This window comes from Camelina sativa, chromosome 6 (assembly GCF_000633955.1).
Source record: "Camelina sativa cultivar DH55 chromosome 6, Cs, whole genome shotgun sequence".
NCBI lineage: Eukaryota > Viridiplantae > Streptophyta > Magnoliopsida > Brassicales > Brassicaceae > Camelina > Camelina sativa.
Window position 1 is genome coordinate 2,048,107 of NC_025690.1, and position 9,027 is coordinate 2,057,133.

Consider the following 9,027-nt stretch of genomic DNA (forward strand, 5'->3'; position numbering starts at 1 on the left):
AGAGGGTATCGATCGACACCAACATCCAGCAGACGGACGTGGAGCTGCCAACCACGTCCACAACCCGTTTCGAAGACAGGATCACCACCGGGATCTGATCAGGACTATTGCAGACTTCAATAGAGCTGATTTGATGTATGAAAACCGCTCTGCAATTGTTCCACCTCCATTCCCAAGGAATGACTTTGAGCTGAAGTCTGCATACTTCTAGCTAGTTGGACAAAGACCCTTCTCTAACCTGCCAAATGAGAAGGCTCTGGACCATATTTAGCACTTTGAAGACCTGGTGACTAGTATTAAAGCCAATGGAGTGACTGAAGACTACATCTACTGCAAGATTTTCCCATATTCACTTGCAGGAGAAGCATCTCAATGGTTGAAACAGTTGCCAGCCCGTTCTTTGACCTCTTGGCAACAAGTAAAGGTGGCTTTCCTCAATTACTTTTATGATGATGAAAATGTCAGATGAGCTGAGAGTCAAGCTGTCCTCTTTCAAACAAAGACCAGATGAAGCTTTCAAGGCAGCTTGGGTGAGATTCAAGGCTTATCAAAGGGGCTGTCCACACCATGGATTTTCAAGAGTGCAACTGCTAAGCATCTTTTTCAGAGGAATTGGCTGGGAATATCAGCTAGCTTTGGATGCTGCAAGCCATGGAAACTTCAAGACAAGATACCCAGAAGATGCTGAAGCTTTGATTGAGAATTTGGCTTCCAGCAATAGCACTAAGAGAGCAGATATTGAAAGGAAGAGATTGCATGGAGGATTCGATTCAAACCAGCTTGCTTCTGTTAATGCCAAGCTGGATTCCGTTCACAATCTTCTGGTTGGTAAGAAATCAGTTCACTTTGCTGCTGAAGTTGAATCATTTGATCCACAACCTGAGACCGGGAATGAAGAAGCAGATGTCAACTTTGTATATGGGAATCAGGGTCAGAGATTCGGTAATCAACAAAACAACAAGCCTTACAGTGGGAACTTTTCAGGCTACACTCCTAAACCAGATTACCAGAAGCAGCAACAAAACAATGGTCATACTAGAACCTATGAGAACTCTTCTTATCAGTCTCCTCCTCCACAGACTTCTTCTGAAAGTAGAATGGAAGCTATGCTAGAGCAACTTTTGCAAGGTCAGGAACAGTTATCAGTGACATTCAATGGGAAGATTGATAATGTCTACAATGAGCTTACTTGGAGGATTGATGCTTTGAACATTCATGTCCAGAAGCTGGAAAATGAGGTTGCGCACACTGCTGGGTCTGTTAAAAGGCAAGAGGGTTTTCTTCCTGGAAGAACTGAATCAAACCCCAAACATTCTTGTAATGCCATATAAGTGAGAGATGAAGATGATGGAGAAATTGAAACTGCAGAAAAAGGAGAGCAATCGGCCAAACCCGAGTCGGAAAATTCGACTTCAGACAATGGTGTCGGTCGACACCACATGGGTGTCGGTCGACACCCCTCTTAGACAGAACCAGAAACTGCAAAATCTCCAATTCCAACAGCTGTTGAGAGGGTGTACAAGCCTAAGGTACCTTTTCCTAAGCCAAGAAGGTCCAAGCAGGAGCTTGAGGAAGCTAGATGCAAGGCAATGATGGATAAGGTGATGATTGAGATGCCTTTGATTGATGCAGTAAAGCTTTCACCACCACTTAAGCGGTATGTGAAGAGAATGGTATCCAATGGTTTAAGCCCTGAAGAAGGAGCACTGCTTACAAAAGATGTCAGTGCAATTCTGTTGAAACAGCCTGTTCAAAGGAGAAAAGAGAAGAAGCAAGAAGTGATAGTCTCTGAGAGAGTGAGTGCAGCAATTCAGTGTAGGACTGCTAAGAAGTTACCAGATATTGGAAGCTTTGTACTTGATTGCTCAATCTCAACAGGAAGGTTTGCACACTCACTTTGTGATCTTGGCTCTAACATCAACTTGATGCCACATTTTGTTGCTGTGAGACTTGGGATGACAGAATTCAAGCCAACTCAGATTTCTCTTATCTTGGTTGATCGATCCCGAAGAATTCCTGAAAGTGTTTTAGAGGATATTCCAATTAAGGTTGCAAACTTCATGATTCCCACTGACTTTGTGGTGCTGAAGTATGATAAAGAGCCTAGTGATCCTCTCATCTTTCTTGGCAACAGCTGGTGCAATCATAGATGTGCAGAAGGGACACATAACACGGAAATGGTATCGGTCGACGCCCCATGGTACCCCGAAAACAGTTCATCTTTTCCTTACAATTTTCAATACGTTTTTGTTTCTTTTACCTTTCCTCTTACTTGAAAACACTGGGGACAGTGTCGTTTAAGTCTGGGGGAGGTTAATACTAACTACTAACATAGTTTTTGTTCTTTAGTGTGTCAAAACCGATTTTTGTTTTTATTGAGTCAAATTTCAACATTGTGTTGGGGACTATGATTTTTCTCTTTAGTGTATTGCCTTGGTTGATTAATACTGCAGATTGAATCCACTAGTCCGACTAATGAAAAATCCAATGGCTTACAAGTAAACCAGAGACATCCAAATTTCCAACAGAATCCATAAAAGTCTGAGGTAACTTCTGCACTTTTCTTTTATCTCATCAAGGAGATTGATGTTCATAGAGCTTGACTCCTTGTTCATACCTGACAAGTAAGATTTCAAAAGAAAATGGTACTCCTCTCCCTTATTTAAGTTGAAAAGATTATTCCTGAGAGCTTTGTTTAGAAGGAAAAAAAAAAGAATAAAAGATGAGATGATTTTGATCAGTTTAGAGAGGTAGGTAAATTACCTGTGACCTCATTATTCTACTCTTGAGTCAAATGACCACACAAAGCTTGGAAACGAGGGGTAGGTAAATTACCGATGGCCTCATTATTCGCCTACAACTTTGAGAAAAAGAATAGTAAAAAAAAAACAGCAAAGCAAAGCTCAAAGGAGGATAAGAATAGAATAAGTCTGGGGGAGAGGAATTATATCTTGCTTGTTATGGTATAGTACGGGAATGAGTCTAGAAAGTTCTTAACATTGATCAAATTGATGAGACCCACCGATGAAGGCTTAATGGAGGAAGTAGTGGAATTTGGTTTGAATTTGGGATGCTACGAAATGTCAACGGAGAAGTACATGGTGGTTCGATTTGGATTTGTCTGCCAAGCATATGGATTATGGTTTGGATGATCATGGCAGTACCTTAAAGAGAAAATGAGTTTTTGTGTTTTCAAATCTCTTTCACAGGTCTAAGTTTCTGTTTTGCTTGAGGGCAAGCAAAAGCTAAGTCTGGAGGAGTTGATATATCATGGTTTTTACGTTTTTTAACCATGATATAAGTGTGCTTTTTGAGTCTTTTCATTTGTTTCCAGGTTGTCTTTGAGTCTTTACAGGTTATCTAGGATTTTGGTACGGATAGAGCGTAATGAAGTAATTTGGATCGTTTTGGAGCATTTAATCGGAGGAGATCAATTTGGAGTCTGATCCTATGAAGAGCATCGACCGACACCAATGGAGCATCTGTCGACACCAAGCTGATCCGACAAAAGACTTCAAAATTGGAAGTTTTACAAAGTTGCCCAAAGTTTTCCATATTTGCATCATTAGTCCCTGACGTGTTTTAGGGCATATATATAGTGTTTTTGGGTTTTGTAAAACCTTAAGTTTTATTATAGCAAGTTTTATTTTCTGGAACCCTGTGAGATTTTAAAAGCTTTTGGGAGAGAGATCTGAACTGCTTTGAGAGAAGAATTCTTGAACTCCCTCTTTACTCTTTTAATTTCAATTGTTTATTATTCAGAATTATGTTTTGTTCTTCATTGAATATGTCTGAGTAGTTTGTTTGTTAGGTTCAGGGTTTTTCATAGGGATTTTATGATTTATTAGATCTGTTTATTTAGGATTCATTATCTTTCTAGATCTTCATCATAGGTTGTTCATCATATTAATCCTTGATTGGTCATCTAGAATTAATAACCTAGGAAAATAAATTGATATGAGAATATAATTGATTTTCCTGATAAAACTTTTTGATGAGAAAAATTACTTTCTGCAAAGAGATTTGATTTAGTAATTTTGTGAACAATCTAAACCTGTTTTTAAAGCTGATTTTTAACCTAAAATTTTACAAAGTGATTTGGATTTTCTGGTTTTAAATTTAGATAATATTTGCAGTGAGAACTGATTTATTTTACAAAAGAGTTTATAGTTCTAGATCTGATTTTAATTGCTTGAATCCTGTTTAATTATTGATTTAATATTTTGTAATTTCCTGAGAAATTTCCTGGACCTAGCTTTTTGATCATCTGAATTTACACAGCTTTTATTTAATATTTTGCATTGTTTATTTTAATTCAAATTATTCTGCTTAGCGTAATCATAAAACTCTATAATTTATTGTGTAGACTTGAGTCCTTGTGGAATTCGACCCCTAAGTACTGCAGTGACCTCTTAATTTGAGAGAGTGGCTCTAGAGTAAATTTGAGCATATCACATATGTTTGATGCATTTAAAAGGAAGGAAAAAAGATGTTCATTTACACGAAATATAGCTCAATACATGAGCACACATCCCAACTTTAAAAACGTATTGCCAACTATATCAAGTAAATGTATTGCATGGTCACATATACCAATTATATGAAGACATATGCTCAACATCAGGATCATTTTATTCCGGTAAACCGTTTGTCACAATCCGTCGTTGACCAGATTTGACCGCCATTGACCATGTTTGACCAGCGTTGACCAACAATTTTTTTAAAAAATATATATATATATTTACCTATATATAGTATTAGAAACAAAAAAAAACTGTTTTATAGAATAATTTAAGGCCTTTTAATAATTAACAAAATATCTATAATCATTATAAAGATATATTTTATATTTGTTAATGCAATCAATCTTATAATAGTTTTCTTCTATTGTAAAACTTAACTATAAATAAATTAAAAATCATTGATAAATTTTTCAGATATTACAACTTTTATTTTACCATATATCCTACTATATTAATTAAGAAGTACAATATGAAATTAACCTTATAATTTTTTCTACATATGTTTTGATTTAATTTTTATAAATGAAGATATATTACTCAACATACGTAACCGCATCTCTTCAGTTTTGCTTCACCCTCCACTTTGCAACTAAATGTTCATGCAAACAAAACCGTAGCCTCGAGAAATCAAGATTCCAATTCCTTTCATTTTGCATGTAACATTCTTAATTTTATTAAATATTTTGTAGAACATTGAAAGGTGATCCACTATTCAAATTGAACAATTTGTTTTTATATATTATCTTCATCTTAAATCTCAGTACCACTATCAGCGACACTGACTTCCTTCTTCTCCCGTAATTGACTAATTGTCCAAAAATAGTATGTTTTTGTATATCAAATTGGAGATGAGTTTGGAATTATGTCTCGTTTGATGCCGCAAAAGTTGAATATCGAGTTATTTAATGTTGGCCTTTCTTCATTCCATATCATAATAATGTAGTAACGATATACGATCTATGAATAATGTGAACAACAAATTGAGAAAATAGATAAACCTTTAAACATAACAATCATAACATGATACATATATATGGCATAACACTTGAAAACTAGCTAGAATTGTTATTCCTCTTCTTCTTTTTTAATCATATAATAGGAACCCGAAAATAACTCCACATACTTAAATATTCATTTTTGACGCAGGTCTCGAAAATAACCTTTCGGGTCTCTTTCGAAAGCATCCCTTAAAATTCGGCCATCCTTTCCTGGTGCCTTCATTGTCTTCTTGTCAGCTCCCGAACCCATTCCGGAGAATAAACTGGCAACAGCTCCGACCACACCTATGACCGCTATGGCGATTCCAAGATAGGATGTGTCTTCCTTCTCGTTATTGTTGTTACTCTTGTTGTCGCTCATTTTGATGAATATTTGATAATCACAATTTTTCAGATTTTACTTTTCCTGAGGAAGTGTGACATGTGAGTTTTATAGCTGTAGATGCCAAACGATTAGTTGGATGAATTAAAATCTCTGTACAATTTACTAGGAAGAGACCTTAATTACGAGTGTGTCATTACAATTTAATGGTACAGTTTTGAAGTTGATTGGGAATTTTTAGGGACGTAGTAACATACTACAGTATTACATTGGGAAATTGAAACAAATTTAAACGTACCTGATTTATTTGTATTCTCCAAAGGCAATGGATTTATATTTGCATGCAAATGATACAAAAATGAAAAAAAAAATTAATTGCGGAACATTTGTTTACATTTTTTTTCTCTGACCTGTAGGTGATGATCTAATGATAATATCACGATGATGATGATGTGAACGATGAAATGTTTATGATTATATAATATCATGACGTTAATACTATAGTGACATCCATGATGGCAATGTGATAAAGGTTGCTGAAAAAAAAAAAAAAAAGAATCACAAATGTTGAGAATTTATGTTCACTTTAAAAAAATACTTTAAAACCTACTCATCAGGACGCCAATATATATTGATACGTGCATGTCAACTATGAATCTAGGATAGTCCAAATTTGACAAGAACGATATGTTGAGATTGGTTTGTCTCGTTCTTTCGTGCCTCTTCTGGTTTGTATAATCTGGTTCATAGGCCTAGCTTGTTTTTGTGTTTGTATGTGTTTTTTTGTTTTTCTGTTGTATATTTTCTAAAAATTAAATTTCCAACTAAACTTTTTTAGAAGTATATTGATAAAACAAACATTTTTTGTCAATTGCAAAGTAATCTTTTCGTTTTGTGCATTGCTCTTTTTGAATATTTACGAAATTAAAACGATGTTCAAAATATGATTTTATGAAAGAAAAAAATCATTTAAATTGGTTTTTGAAAAAACTGAAACTCTCTATTTCTATCTTTATCTTTGTTAAAATTATTTCAAAACATTATTCCTTAGAAAAATAAATTGATTATTTTGAAAAATAAAAAATGGTAATCGGTGTTTCATCTGAAAAATTTAGTCAAAAGTTTGTTGAAAATATCCATCTTTTGTCTGGATATCAGATATTTCCGACGATAACTCCGACTAAATAACTGTTGGGAATAGAGAGAATTAGTCAGAAATTTTTGTCTAAAACTGCTCTAATGAATATCTGACCATTATGAAACACAAATTCTGAAATTTGTCGAAAAATAATTTTTTGAAAACAAAATAAACTGATCTAAATTACAAAAACTAAAATTTAAACTAAATTCAATACGTTTCAAAATATTCAAATATGAAAAACAAAAAAAACCAAAAAAAAAGTATTCTCATAAATCAAATGTGATATGATCGGTTTTAACGTTGACATTTTCGGTTCTAGTTTGGTTGCGTTGAGATGGCGGGATCAACTTAGGGTGAAGTTGGGTCATTATCTGATTCCAGTATGCAACATCTTCGTATTTCCGCTCCAACTCTTGAATCTTTAGTTTAGCTTCAGTAAGCTCTCGTTGCGTTTGGAGATACTTATCTTCGTAGGATCGAAAGGTGAACTTTGTCCTATCTCTCCATAAAATAGAATGGATCCCACAGCCACTGCGAACCTTCCTTCCTTCAAAATCTTGGCTTGCAACATTTTGAAGTGAGACTGTAAGTGAACTTTTTTTTTTTGTTGTTTTGTGCATCGATTGCAAGTTAATTAAAGACAAAAATAATTAAACAAAACTGACCGAGCTGAAAATATCGTCTTTCTCCGCTCGAATGAGCGAGTAGTCACCCCGAGAATCATCAGCTTGAGTCATTTGTGTGACTTTTTGTTGCTTCATTAACTCTCTACATCTCCGAGCAATCTTCTCTGCCTTTTTGTCGACAAATATCTCATCCGATTTCTGTTTATGCGTCTCCTCCATAAAGGTAACCATATCGGGTAGCTCACCGGTCTTTGGATTACACTACAACAAAGATAATAATAAGTCTAAGTACAACAAATATATATATAACTATATTCAAACTCGTCAGGCCTCAAAATGTATTAATCCATCTTTGGATCATACATCATCTTCTCTCCCCCGGGTATATTTGGTCTCAGAGATAGCTCCGGCGACGGTTTTAGCGACGGTGAAGGCATCCATAANAAATTGATTATTTTGAAAAATAAAAAATGGTAATCGGTGTTTCATCTGAAAAATTTAGTCAAAAGTTTGTTGAAAATATCCATCTTTTGTCTGGATATCAGATATTTCCGACGATAACTCCGACTAAATAACTGTTGGGAATAGAGAGAATTAGTCAGAAATTTTTGTCTAAAACTGCTCTAATGAATATCTGACCATTATGAAACACAAATTCTGAAATTTGTCGAAAAATAATTTTTTGAAAACAAAATAAACTGATCTAAATTACAAAAACTAAAATTTAAACTAAATTCAATACGTTTCAAAATATTCAAATATGAAAAACAAAAAAAACCAAAAAAAAAGTATTCTCATAAATCAAATGTGATATGATCGGTTTTAACGTTGACATTTTCGGTTCTAGTTTGGTTGCGTTGAGATGGCGGGATCAACTTAGGGTGAAGTTGGGTCATTATCTGATTCCAGTATGCAACATCTTCGTATTTCCGCTCCAACTCTTGAATCTTTAGTTTAGCTTCAGTAAGCTCTCGTTGCGTTTGGAGATACTTATCTTCGTAGGATCGAAAGGTGAACTTTGTCCTATCTCTCCATAAAATAGAATGGATCCCACAGCCACTGCGAACCTTCCTTCCTTCAAAATCTTGGCTTGCAACATTTTGAAGTGAGACTGTAAGTGAACTTTTTTTTTTTGTTGTTTTGTGCATCGATTGCAAGTTAATTAAAGACAAAAATAATTAAACAAAACTGACCGAGCTGAAAATATCGTCTTTCTCCGCTCGAATGAGCGAGTAGTCACCCCGAGAATCATCAGCTTGAGTCATTTGTGTGACTTTTTGTTGCTTCATTAACTCTCTACATCTCCGAGCAATCTTCTCTGCCTTTTTGTCGACAAATATCTCATCCGATTTCTGTTTATGCGTCTCCTCCATAAAGGTAACCATATCGGGTAGCTCACCGGTCTTTGGATTACACT